The sequence below is a fragment of the Schistocerca serialis genome, chromosome 4 (assembly GCF_023864345.2).
Source record: "Schistocerca serialis cubense isolate TAMUIC-IGC-003099 chromosome 4, iqSchSeri2.2, whole genome shotgun sequence".
Taxonomy (NCBI): Eukaryota; Metazoa; Arthropoda; class Insecta; order Orthoptera; family Acrididae; genus Schistocerca; species Schistocerca serialis.
In genome coordinates this window covers 680,194,705-680,208,382 of record NC_064641.1, presented here as the reverse complement: position 1 = coordinate 680,208,382, position 13,678 = coordinate 680,194,705, and the positions used below count along the sequence as shown (strand labels likewise).

The 13,678-nt window shown below is 42.7% G+C and overlaps 1 protein-coding gene and 1 pseudogene across 1 annotated transcript in view; one reads left to right on the top strand and one right to left on the bottom strand.

The window, feature by feature from the left end:
• LOC126474167 (prohormone-1-like) overlaps positions 1-13,678 on the top strand; it is a 309,902-nt gene that overhangs the window by 180,365 nt on the left and 115,859 nt on the right. The window lies entirely within an intron of this gene.
• Positions 8,385-8,502, bottom strand: LOC126476035 (5S ribosomal RNA; annotated as a pseudogene).

The following is a 13,678-nucleotide window of genomic DNA, read 5'->3' as shown; positions in this document are numbered from 1 at the left end:
TGTTGCTTGCAAAGTTGTTTCCCCATTTAAGTAATGTTTTAAAAATTGTCATTACTTTTCGACTTGCCCTCGTAAAACAAAATTTTGAGCGGATTAAAACGAAACTCGCTTTGGGGGTCGCTCTCGCAGTGAGAGCGGAAACGTGCGACTTGGCTGGCGGTGGTCCAGCGCCCCCAGGGGGATGCGGGTCCGTAATGAGGCCCAATTGTGGTGGTTCGGCGCGTGACGGCCGTGTCGGCGCGCTAATTGCCGCATTGTCACCGGTCACGCAAACTTTGCGGTCGGCACACGTGATTTCCGGCCCACCAATTGTGGTGGTCGCTGCCGCTGCCGCTGCCTCCTCGCCTGCGGCTCCGCATTTTAATATCTGTCCCCAAATAACGCCGTGATGAGCACGGCACACACCCGCCACGTGCGGCGAATTGTCAAACAGGTCCCAGTCGGCGAGTAATTAGACATTTCTGTCGCTTTAAATACGACGGAGGCGCCCTAAAATCAAAGGCTACTCGGATGGTAATAAAATCGTGGTTGGCACAAAGATTAAACAAATCAGTAAATTGAAGCTACCCGCTCCAATGTCGGATATCGCCCGACATACTGATTTCCCGCTTTGGCTTCCAATGTTCGACGATATCTGACACGGTGAATTTATTACATATTTTTCAGGTGGTGTGCTGCCACAGGCAGGCTGTCCAATGCGCTTCATCAGTTGGTACCCCCTCCAAATATTAAAAGCGAACGTTGTCTTCTCTATCAAACAGCAGGCTACGTTTTTCGACGTGTGCGATTTTATCTTTTCCCAGTGGTTTTTAGGGTTCCGGAAATGTCCGAAAGAACAGACACCATTTATGATCCCACGGCCGTATATATGTCCGGAAGAACAGACACCACACATATAAATATATACGCCTTCACACGAAATAATAATCCTTCAGTGCGGATGCACTCTTCGTTCGACCTCTTGCAGGAATTACACTGCTGGCCACCGTAAATGCAACACAAAGAAAGACAAGAGGTAGCACAACAAAATTTATTTTGTAGATAACATGTTGACCAAGTGTCAAATGATTACGTTTACAGACGTCTGTGACATGTGGTTCCTGCCAGAATCAGTAGCCAGAGTAGCCGCCATTGTTGGAGATCACCGCTGCCACACGTCTCGGCATTGAGTCAAAGTGACGTTGGATGTGTTCCTGGGGTACAGCAGCCCAAGCAGCTTCCACACGTTGCCAAAGATCATCTGGTGTGGCAGCTGGGGATGTAATCTGGGTCACTCGTTGAGCAACCATGGACCATACGTTTTCTATCGGCGAAAAATACGGAGAGCGAGCCGGCCAGGGAAGCACATCAATCTGGTTATCGACGAAGAACCTTTGGACAATGCGTGCCACGTGTGGTCGCGCATTATCCTGTTGAAATATGGCTGTGGCCGAGCCCTGAAGGTAAGGAAGGACAACTGGCTCCAGCACCTCGGATATGTAGCGCCGGCTATTTAAAGTACCGGCAATGTGTACTAGAGGCGTGCGAGAGTAATATCCAATACCGCCCCATACCATAATACCCGGTGCAAGACCAGTGTGGCGGTGCATAATGCAGCTGTCCAGCATCCTCTCTCCACGGTGTCTCCACACTCGAATCCGACCAGCGTGGTGCTGCAGACAGAAGCGTGCCTCGTCAATAAAGACAACGTCATTCCATTCTGCCGTCCACATCCGTCTGTCATCACACCATTGGCGACGGAGACGTCTGTGGTTCTGCGTCAATGGTAGACGAAGCAATGGACGTCTTGCGGACAGACCACTCTGCTGTAATCGGCGTCGAATGGTACGCGCAGACACTGGATGATGCGTTACTGACGCAATGTGCTGTGCTATGGTTCGGGATGTCACTGAGCGATCCGTCACTGCCACGCGCACAATTTGCCTATCAGCACGTGCAGTGGTGCACCGAGGTGAATGCGATCGACCACGTCGGTCCGTCGTACCCTCCTGCATCCAACGGTCACATATCCGCATTACAGTTGTTTGGTTTCGTCCAACACGACTAGCGATTTCTCTGCATGATAATCCACAATCTCGGTAAGCCACTATCCTTCCTCTGTCGAACTCGGATACTTGATCAAAAGATGTTCGCTGTTGTCTACGAGGCATAACTGATCGTCTTGTGAAACAACCACAAGGTAAACACACGTGCCGAACGTACACTCGTCGAAATCGCCAAGCCTTAAATGGCGCTATGAGGTGGCGCCACAGGCACGCGTGATGTGCGTCTGCGCTGAAATTCTAATCAGTTGCATATCTCATCGCTGCAAACCCATGGTGTAAATTTCACTTGATTCGGATGCTTCCTTCAGGGTGTTGCATTTACGGTGGCCAGCAGTGTAGGTGAGACTGCGAGCAAAGAGGGTAATGGTCAGGGGACGCTACGTGTGTAGTGTGCGACATACCGGAGTCCGGGTTCGTTGGGAAGCTTTCACGGATAGCCGAAGTGGTAAGGCGGCCGCTCGTGATAAGCTGGAAAACCGGATTCGAGTCCTGGTCAGACACAAATTTTCATTTGTTGCCATTGGATTTATGCCAATGCACGACTGTAGATGATGTCGGAATTTGTCTTTCGTTATGTATATATACAGTTGCGGGATCATGAACCATGTCTGTTCTTTCGTACAGATATCACACACACAAATATATGTGCCCAGACGCCCAATAATGATACCGAGTGTGGATGCTGCTTACGTTCGACCTCTCGAGGGACTCAGATGAAGCTGCGAACAATGAGGATATTGGACAGGAGACACTACGTATGTAGCGTGCGACATATGGGAATTTAGGTTGGGTGGGAAGCTTCTTTGGACAGCCAAAGTTGTTAAGGCAACGGCTCGCTATAAGAGGGATATAAGTTTTCGAATCCCTTTCACTTGCCCCCATTGGATTTGTTACAATGCCCCATTGCAGCTGATGTTGGAACTTCTCTTTCACCATTATTCACTACTTGTGCAGTGACTGACTAGCGCTGCTGAAATGCGGTAGCAGAAAACGCAGACCAAGAGGCACGTGCAGGGCAATGAAGATGTGGTGAACATAGGTTTTAGAGTGCCTTCACGGTTCAAATGGCTCGAAGCTCTATTGGACTTATCATCTAAGGTCATCAGTCCCCTGGACTTAGAACCACTTAAACCTAACTAACCTAAGGACATCACACACAGCCTTGCCCGAGGCAGGATTCGAACCTGCGACCGTAGCAGCAGCGCGGTTCCGGACTGAAGCAGCTAGAATCGCTCGGTCACAGCGGCCGGCTGCCTTCCAGTACCTCTTAGTAAATATAACTTAATCCAATATTGTACAAGACCAATTTGGGATCGCGCTGTCGAATGAGCATGTAAGATTCCGCTATAAATATCATTTTGTTTGTAACTGGAATCAAACTGAGACTTTCCTTTGTCACTGAGCGTCGCCAGAAACCTGCGATGAGTAGAATTTATTTGGGCCGAATCCATCTGCTCATTGTAAAAACAAAAGACGACTCTTGGGAGAGACAGTCATAGTCACCTTTTTGGGTACTCAAATGAAAAAATATTATTTCGGTTCTCATATTACTTCTGAATGGTGTTAATTGATTGTTTCGTCTGAAGCCAATTTCCACGAGGCTGCACAATTCCACAGTTAACAATGACCTTGTGTGATCTTTAAATTATCGTTTTTTCCTATCGCAAAAGTTTCTCCATCTGCGGAAACGTTCATTTTTCAGCAGGAATGGGTTCTACAACTCCTATTCGTTTCACCAGTTGTTGAGACAACAAAAATGCCATTTGACTTCACGACCGTCCACATCAATAGGAAAAAACCTCACGGAATAACAGCGGAGACCGATAACTGTGGTTTGTGAACAACTGTGCCCTTAGTTATTCCGGGGAAACGGGATTCGGCCCCGCGTTCCAAAAGCAAAAATTTAGGTATAACATGATTTTCTTAAATCACTTAACTCCAGTGGCGGAATGATTTCTTTTAGGAAGTCGCCGTCGATTACGTTCTTTTATCATTCTACGCCTGAGCTATCATCATAATGATTCTCTGTAAACTAGACAATTAAATCCCATCTGTTCTTTATCTTGGAGTTCAGATTAGGGCAGAGCAACAACTTAACAAGAATCAGAGATTACAAGTGTGGAACAACGTAGTCAGCTTTTAAATGTTTAGCCCTTACGGGATTTTTACTGTCTGAAGCAGTGGATTATAATAAAGGAAAAATCTGAAACAGTTAATTCTAAATCGTAAAGGACGACCACAGTGACCTCAGTTCTGTCGTGCAACTATGATATGTAAATTGAAAAAGAGGCGCAGAAGAATATTAAGCCCACATTGGTCTTAATAAATAACTTTGTTCAAACTCTAAATGCACTACTAGTGTGCTTTAGAGTACTAAATTAAGGAAACAAAAATGTATCCTGGCAGACGAGAAGCCGTTGTGATTGTAACAGCACACATTTTTTTGTAATGGAAAGCTAATGAGAATCCATTACGCAGGGTGATTTACGTGCCCATACCTAGGGGTTTTATGCATCCCACAATGCCTTAAAAAACCACACGCGAGATTTTCATTTCCTCTCGCTCGCTACGTGCAATCTGTTAGTCGTACAGAGAAAATGAACCGGACCTTTTTTGGAGTAAATTTAATGTAGCTAACTTTTATACCGTGATATGTTTTCGCTGGAGGCCAAAGTTTTCATGTTATTCAAGAAAATGCTTTTTAAGGTCACTTTTGCACGTTTTTCTTGAGTAGTTCGTAAACTGCTGCCTCTAGTGAAAAGGTGTCTCAGAACAAAGTTTAACTACAGTAAATTTGCTACAAAAATATCCTGTTCATTTTTTGTACGACTAATATTTTGCACTAGTGTGTAAGAGAATATGAAAATCGTGCGTGTGGTATTTGAAGACACTGCAGGTTCCATAAAACCCATATGTAGAAGCAGCTGAATAACCCCGTATATCATAAATCAAGGTGGCAATATTATGAAAAGAATAAATTGCTACTCACCCTATAGAGGAGACGTAGAGTCGCAAAAAGGCACAACAAAACGACTGCTACACATCAGCTTTCGGTGGAAAGCCTTCTCCTAACGTATCAAACACACACGCACATTCCGACAAGCACATCTCACACATGCATAACGAATACAGTGGTTATGTGTGTGTGTGAGTTGTGCTTGTGTGTGTGTTTCCTAGGTTAGAAGTAGGCCTTTTGGACGAAAGCTCATGTATAGCAGCCTTCTTGTTGTGCTTGTCTGCGACTCAGTATCTTCCCCTATAAGGTAAGCAGCAATCTAGCCTTTTCATAATATTGTCGTTTTTCCATGATGGATTTTTACGTTGCTTGATAAATCAAGGTGGTGGAAATTAAGTTTTGCATCTTTTCCAATTCTACACATTTTCTGGGATTTGGCGATTCTTCAAGAGATTAGGTACCACACATTCAGTGCTCATGTTGCTGTTTGCATACACAGCCGTGTTTCGAGGCGGACGAGATGGTAGGCAGTGGGGTAGGGGTGGGGTGGGGGGGGGGGGGCTCCAAATAGTGACTTCAAGCAACATGATTAAGAGCAGTATCGATCAAGACATACTGGTTTATTTAGGAAAGGGGGTCACATCGAGAGTCTTGATCAAGAATGAAGATGCTGAGCCCAGTAACAACTACATCTACATGGATACTCTGCAAATCACATTTAGGTGCCTGGCAGAGGGTTCACCGAATCACCTTCACAATTCTCTATTATTTCAATCTCGTATAGAGCGCGGAAAGAATGAAAACCTGTATATTTCCGTACAAGCCCTGGTTTCCCTTATTTTATCTTGGTGTTCTTTCCTCCCTATGTAGGCCGGTGTCAAAATATTTTAGCATTTTTGAGGAGAAATTTGGTGATTGGAATTTCGTGAGAAGATTCCATTGCAACGAAAACTGATGTCCAGCCCAAATCCTGTATCATTTTTGTGACACTCTCTCCCATATTTCGCGATAATACAAAACGTGCTGCCTTTCTTTGAACTTTTTTGATGTACTCCGTCAGTCTTATCTGGTAAGGAACCCACACTGCGCAGCAGTATTCTAAAAGAGGACAGACAAGCGTACTGTAGGCAGTCTCCTTAGTAGGTCTGTTACATTTTCTAATTGTCCTGCCAATAAAACGCAGTCTTTGGTTAGCCTTCCCCGCAACATTAAATTGTTCGTTATTGTAATACCTAGGTAACCACTCGCCATGAGGAAGAGAAGAGCTGACATAAATTAAGAGATATTTGAGAGGCTTCAGGCGCAATGTCTGAAGTTAATTAAGTTTGGTGTTGCGCTATTGTGTATGAGAAATTAACTCCACAGCTAGAAGAAGGGGATGGAACAACGCTCGCAGCCGGTGTCCATACAGATCGAGATCAGGGAAACAATATCGAGCTCTTGGCTCGATTTGCTTCGCAGATGAGCCCGGAGCCCTATCACACAGCATGGATTTCATGCCCGCAGACTAATTGTTCGGAAAAACTACTGGCTTCGACCAAAGTGTTCTTGGCCGCTAGTCACAAGTGCTGTGTTGAGCCTGCGCCATGACACTTTGCGATCGAAGCAGGACGAGTTCCACCTCTTCTAAAACGCAGGAAATGAACATACCGAACGAAAGACCAAACGAAAAATATTTTTTTCTGGGGAGACTGTTACCGGGTTCGTACATTACTACCGTAACCTGGTGTTACTCCGGCCCAATTTTTTTGTCTTTTTTATGTGATGCAAGAAAACAAAGGATAGTGGAAGGTAGAAAATTCCAAATATCTTTTTTTAGTATCCTCAGTTACTTGTACCATCAGTTAAGTAGCTTATTCAACAATAATCAACACATCTATTGTTTTGGTATCATAAAAATGTGGGCCACTGTTACACGCACTCGTGGCTACTTTCAAAATGGTTCAAATGGCTCTAAGGACAGCACACAGATCCATGCCCGAGGCAGGATTCGAACCTGCAACCGTAGCAGCAGCGCGGTTCCGGACTGAAGCGCCTAGAACCGCTCTGTCACAATGCCCGGCTGGGGCTATTTTGACCCACCTCGTTATTTCTTCATGAAAAGTGGTAATATGAATATCTCCAGAGTAGACATTCAGAAGCATAGGAAACAAATAAAACATTAAATTTTGAGGGTAAGGACAGGGAATATTGAACTTTATTTAGAAAGTTATACAGTTAATATGCAGATGTAGTATATTGCATCGTATGTTAGGGATATTGTACAGCATGGGTGTGAGCCTTGTTACACAAACTGCTGAAGTTATGGTACTGAAAAGTAGCCACATTTTGTTGGTCATGTGTGACTGAAAATTCATATCAAATCCTCCCAAGGATAAAATTGTTTATCTTTTTGCTCTGGCCATTTGTCTTCCCATACAGTTCACTTTAGTACTCTCATCACTCACGTCAGTCCCAATTCTGGAATATTTGTGATACAAAACTGTAGTATATTGTCAAACTGCTAATCTACATTTCAACATTTTTGGTGCTGAACATCTTGCACAACAAAAAACTTTCAGAATTACCATTAGATTCCAGGTCTTCTTACGGAGTTTGTTTAGCCTGGGTTAAAGTAACACCATATTTTGTAAAAATTTGTACCATTTTGCAGCAGTATTAAATATGTTACTGGTCACCGTCCGGGTCAGCTGAGTACTATTGGCAAGTGGAGTGTACTCAGTCCTTGTGAGTCCAATTGAGGAGTACTTGAGAACTAGCGGCAACTGTCACGAAAACTGACAAAGGCCGGGAGAGCACTGTGCTGACCGCATGCTCCTCCGTATCCACATCCGCTGACGTCCATGGGCTGAGGATGACACGGCAGCCGGTCGGTACCGTTTGGCCTTCAAGACCTGCTCGGAAGGTGTTTGTTTCTTGTTTTTATTAAATATATTATCTAAATTGAATTTCACACAAATGACAGCTTCTCACCTAATTACTTAATAATGGCAAAGTGCAAAATTTCGCTCACCTTATTTTTAGTTTAACAGGCAGTAGTTAGTGGGGTGCGTTAGCTGTTAAAATATTTATGATCAACAGTGAACCCAGTGCTGCCAAAACACTATCACCTCCTAGATTATTCTTCACACACGGTAAATGCATTCTGCCTTGGTTACTCCGTGCTAATGATGTAATTTTAAGCACTCCGTCTTCAGGCCGCGAGTGGCCTACCGGGACCATCCGACCGCCGACTCACACTCAGAGGAGGATGCGGATAGGAGTGCCGTGGGGTCAGTACACTGCTCTCTCGATCGTTATGATGGCATTCTTGACCGAAGCCGCTACTATTCGGTCGAGTAGCTCCTCAGTTGGCATCACGAGGCTGAGTGCACCCCGAAAAATAGCAACAGCGCGTGGCAGCCCGGATAGTCACCCATCCAAGTGCCGGCCACGCCCGACAGCGCTTAACTTCGGTGGTCGCACGGGAACCGGTGTATCCACTGCGGCAAGGCCGTTGCCGACGATGTAATTTTAGCAGGAAGAAATTTTAAAAAAATTTCCGATCAGTGGGCCAAAGTTGTCAGCAAAGGACCAAAGCAATCCCACATTAAGGTGTTATAAAAATTCAGTGATGCGAACAGGAATGTGTTTGTCAAATTACAGAGACGTGTTTGTCATTTTAATACCTACAAGCGGAACGGCTCTTTGCAACGAGAAAAGCTGCTACTTGTTTACCGGTGTGGTAGCCGCCAGCTGTTTGCGACAGCTGAAGCGTGAGCCCTGCGCCGCGGTTCGCGGGCGCGAGACTTGTTGCCGCACCCGAATTAATTAGAAGTGGCCGGTGTTTTTCTTCTGTTCTCGTTCTGGTACAGTTATTAAAGCACTTCTGCGAACTAGTCTCAGCTGCTCCGAAAAATACAGGCAGTTCGTTGTAATCAGAAATAGCGCGGATGGGGTTACGAGCTACGAGGATGACCGAAACATTGTTTCAACTGACAGTGTGGTAGGGTCGCGCAACGAATGAACACCATGAGTGCTTTTGGGAACGAGACATCCTAACGAACGGGATGACTGGTCTGTCGGTTTAGAGTTCATGCGTGAAGAAATCCCTTGAGGTCATGAGACACTTTGTGACGTGTGTGCAGTTTTCTGACATAATGTCAAAGGAAATTTTGTTTAAGTTGTTTCCTACACCACATCTGCATATGCCAAAAGAAATTGTTGAAGTTGTATACTAAACCACATTTCCACTATAAGTTGACGTCCTTACCGATCAAAGTGTTTATACGCGATACGCCAAAAGTGACTGCTACAACAGGAGGAAATTTCTTTTAATTCCAATCCCAAAGAAGGTAGGTGTTGACAGATGTGAAAATTACCGAACTATCAGTTTAATAAGTCACACCTGCAAAATACTAACGCGAATTCTTTACAGACGAATGGAAAAACTGGTAGAAGCCGACCTCGGGGAAGACAGTTTGGATTCCGTAGAAATGTTGGAACACGTGAGGCAATACTGACCCTACGACTTATCTTGGAAGAAAGATTAAGGAAAGACAAACCTTTGTTTCTAGCATTTGTAGACTTAGAGAAAGCTTTTGACAATGTTATCTGGAATACTCTGTTTCAAATTCTGAAGGTGGCAGGGGTAAAACACAGGGAGCAAAAGGCTATTTACAATTTGTACAGAAACCAGATGGCAGTTATAAGAGTCGAGGGGCATGAAAGGGAAGCAGCGGTTGGGAAGGGAGTGAGACAGGGTTGTAGCCTCTCTCCGATGTTATTCAATCTGTATATTGAGTAAGCAGTAAAGGAAACAAAAGAAAAATTCGGAGTAGGTATTAAAATCTACGGAGAAGAAATAAAAGCGTTGAGGTTCGCCGATGACATTGTAATTACGTCAGAGACAGCAAAGGACTAGGAAGAGCCGTTGAACGGAATGGACAATGTCTTGAAATGAGGATATAAGATGAACATCAACAAAAGCAAAACGAGGATAATGCAATGTAGTTTAATTAAATCGGGTGATGCTGAGGGTATTAGATTAGGAAATGAGACACTTAAAGTAGTAAAGGAGCTTTGCTACTTGGCAAGCAAAATAACTGATGACGGTCGAAGTAGATGATATAAAATGTAGACTGGCAATGGCAAGGAAAGCGTTTCTCAAGAAGAGAAATTTGTTAACATAGAGTATAGATTTAAGTGTCAGGAAGTCGTTTCTGAAAGTATTTGTATGGAGTGTAGCCATGTATGAAAGTGAAACATGGAAGATAAATAGTTTGGACAAGAAGAGAATAGAAGCTTTCGAAATGTGGTACTACAGAAGAATGCTGAAGATAAGATGGGTAGATCACATAACTAACGAGGAGGTATTGATTAGAATTGGGGAGAAGAGGAGTATGTGGCACAACTTGACTAGAAGAAGGGATAGGTTGGTAGGACATGTTCTGAGGCACCAAGGGATCACCAATTTAGTATTGGAGGGCAGCGTGGAGGGTAAAAATCGTAGAGGGAGACCAAGAGATGAATACACTAAGCAGATTCAGAAGGATGTAGGTTGCAGTAGGTCCTGGGAGATGAAGAAGCTTGCACAGGATAGAGTAGCATGGAGACCTGCATCAAACCAGTCTCAGGACTGAAGACCACAACAACAACAATGAAGGTGAAATAATTAGCGAGTTGCAAATGCACATTTTATGTATACAAGCATATCCACTGTTGGGATAATATTGATCTGCGGCAACCTATGTTGATGACAATACGCTGCACCAGTTGTGCTGAATACCAACGAAGCGAATTTTCATTTGTCTGGCCCTGTGACCAAACTGTACTGTTACTGTAAACAGCTTCGGAAATGCAGCTGCGTAAAGCGCTCGACAACCGCCGATATTTCGACAGGTGAACACAGTCATTTACGAAGCACAATCCTGCGGCCTTGTCAGATGCCTACAAAGCTAGGAAAACTCTCTGGCAAAAATGTAATGACGCATTATGGTAGTATTTTGAAAAATTTTCAATCATACCGTTCTCATCAATAAACTAGTTTTCATAGACTTAGTGACACTACTCCCGGACAAACATTCCAAACTTCATCGTTACCAAATTGTGACTGTGGTCTACATCTGCTCCTTATTTGATATGGCATACAACCCAGTACCTGAGTCCGCAATTATACTGCTTCCTTCTGTGATTCTTGAACAGTGTATTCCTTATTACTAGCTGAAATTTATTGCAGAACTCAATTATTTTTTCTCCTATCTCATGACTACTGCCAAATACATATCTCCCGTATGTGTCTTCCATGCCTTGCCTTTTATACACTGAATTATCTGTTCATCTTCCTCATATACTTTCCCTGTCTCTACATCTTCTGCTTGTGGCGTCGATATGTCTACCTGAACTATTGTTGTCTGTATCTCGTTAACAGACGTCAACTGCCTATTTTGCCAATCCACAGAATTTAGCTCACAAAACTGAACAGTACGTAAGTGCACATTGTAGTGTACAAATGACGGCAGCTAACACTGTGCATATTTGTTCTGTAGAACTATTTCGTTTATATGTAAGAAAACTATCTGTTCCATTATCTCATTGGGGATTGTTTCGTACCTTCAGACACAACTCAGGCTTTCACATCCAGCCAATCTTGTAATACAAGTTTGATATATTTTATTATTCCAGTTTTGAATGAAAGCATTTATTTTTTGTGTGCTCAGTTTTCTTTCTCAAATCACAAAAATCACTCTGAAAAAGTAAGGTTTACCCAAATCAAATATGAAAAACTGTTTGAAGGTGGAACACAGTCATGTCCCTAGAAAAATGTATTCTTTACCAATTTAAGTGTTGCGGTTGAGAACATCTTGTCAATAATGTATTTAACTTCTATGTGTTACATTATTATGCATTTACACACCGATAACCAGTAAGTGAAATCGAATGAGAATAGAAGTATTATCAAAAACCAGCTACAAGTTAAATACATTTTAAAATAGAAGCTATTGGAACCTAACAGAAATTTCCTTTTCAGGACAGATAAAACTGATAACACATTAAAGAAATATCAGATGTTGTATGGCAGAAGAGCTTCTTCCTTTTCAAGGTACATAATGGTGCCGCACAACCGAAGAATAATGCTTTACTGTCTACACCTTACATAACTGGTTTTAAAGATAGAATTCAGCTCAAAATAAAATGCTAAAATTAAAAGAGTCTAGGGTTCTATTCCAGTTGATAACATTAATAAAACAACAAGTTCGTCCAGAGTGGTCTCTCAGCGCAAACTGAGGTAAAATTCATTAATCTCTTCGTATCAATTTTTTATTTTCACGTCTTCCGATTCAGCAGACATACCACAACCGATGTGCACAACAAATTAAAGTCACAATGTACATAACCACTCGTCGTGCGTGGCAGCTCGAAGCCTTTGGCGCCAGAATTACAGATTGTATCCGTGACATATCGCTTTGAAGAATCCTGAGCATCAGATGATTCAATTTAACACTGTTCACATTTCCGTTTTTAAAATTTAAGACAAATTAAAGTTAGTTGATGTGTTTCACACATGAAAATACTTTAAAAATATTATGTAAATAAAAGATATTTACGAAAGCGACTAAATTAATTGTTTTTAGAGTATGGATGTTGAGCCACGTCATAAAGCAGCATAATATAAGTTGGTTAATTAAAAAAAATATAATTGACATCTCTAATAAGAGACGCCTTTTATAAAATAAAATTGAGAACAAAGCTGCATTTTATATTTTGTTGCGGCATTTACAGGAACATTATTTTTCGTAGCATAAGACAATGACGTGTAAAAATAGCGAGATATACGCGACAACGTTACAGCATGCACCAGATAACTCCGTCAGACTGCTACAACATTCTGTAAATATTCAAAAACATGAATCAGACACTATATATTCGACAACAGCTACAACCACGGCTGGAAATGAGATGGTATCGTAAGTTTCCGTAATTTGAAAAAAATACGTAAGACCTTTGTTTATTATACTAGGTACACTATCCTGAAGATACACCACTCTCCTCTACTATTTGTTTTATTTTCAGTGACACATAATGGTTTCTTATAGTTTTACCATGGACACCAAAGTAATTAAGATATCAGGTGGGCAGTAATAACAGTTCTTATGTGAGCATATCGTATTTTTTTGCCACTTTTAATAATTTTACCATCCATTTCCTTTCTATAGAGGTTGCCCAGTGAGGATCAGATAGATTGAAACTTTGTTAGTTAGCAGCTCGTAGTGCTAAGCAGAAACTACTTTCTTTAAAACCTTACGATCTGTGGGGCAAACAAAATAGTATGGGCGTTCAATAAATAATGCAACACTCCTTTTTTTCTGAGAGCAGGCTGGTTTTATTCAAGATTCCAATACTCAATAGTATTCTCCACGCTTTCGGTTACGTAACTCTATTTTTCAACACAATCTCTGTTCAGTGCGACAGCCTTACGCCACTCTAACGAGAGGGCCTGTATGCTCGCGTGGTACCACTCTTCTAGTCGATTTCGGAAGCAACATCTTATTGCTTCAATAATCTCGCCATCACCCACGTAATGTTCCTCGTAGAGTGCATCCTTCATTCTGCCGAACAGATGGAAGTCGGAAGGTGAAGATACGGGCTGTAGAACTGACGAAGAAGACCAGTCCAATGAAGTTTTGTGAGCCGCTCA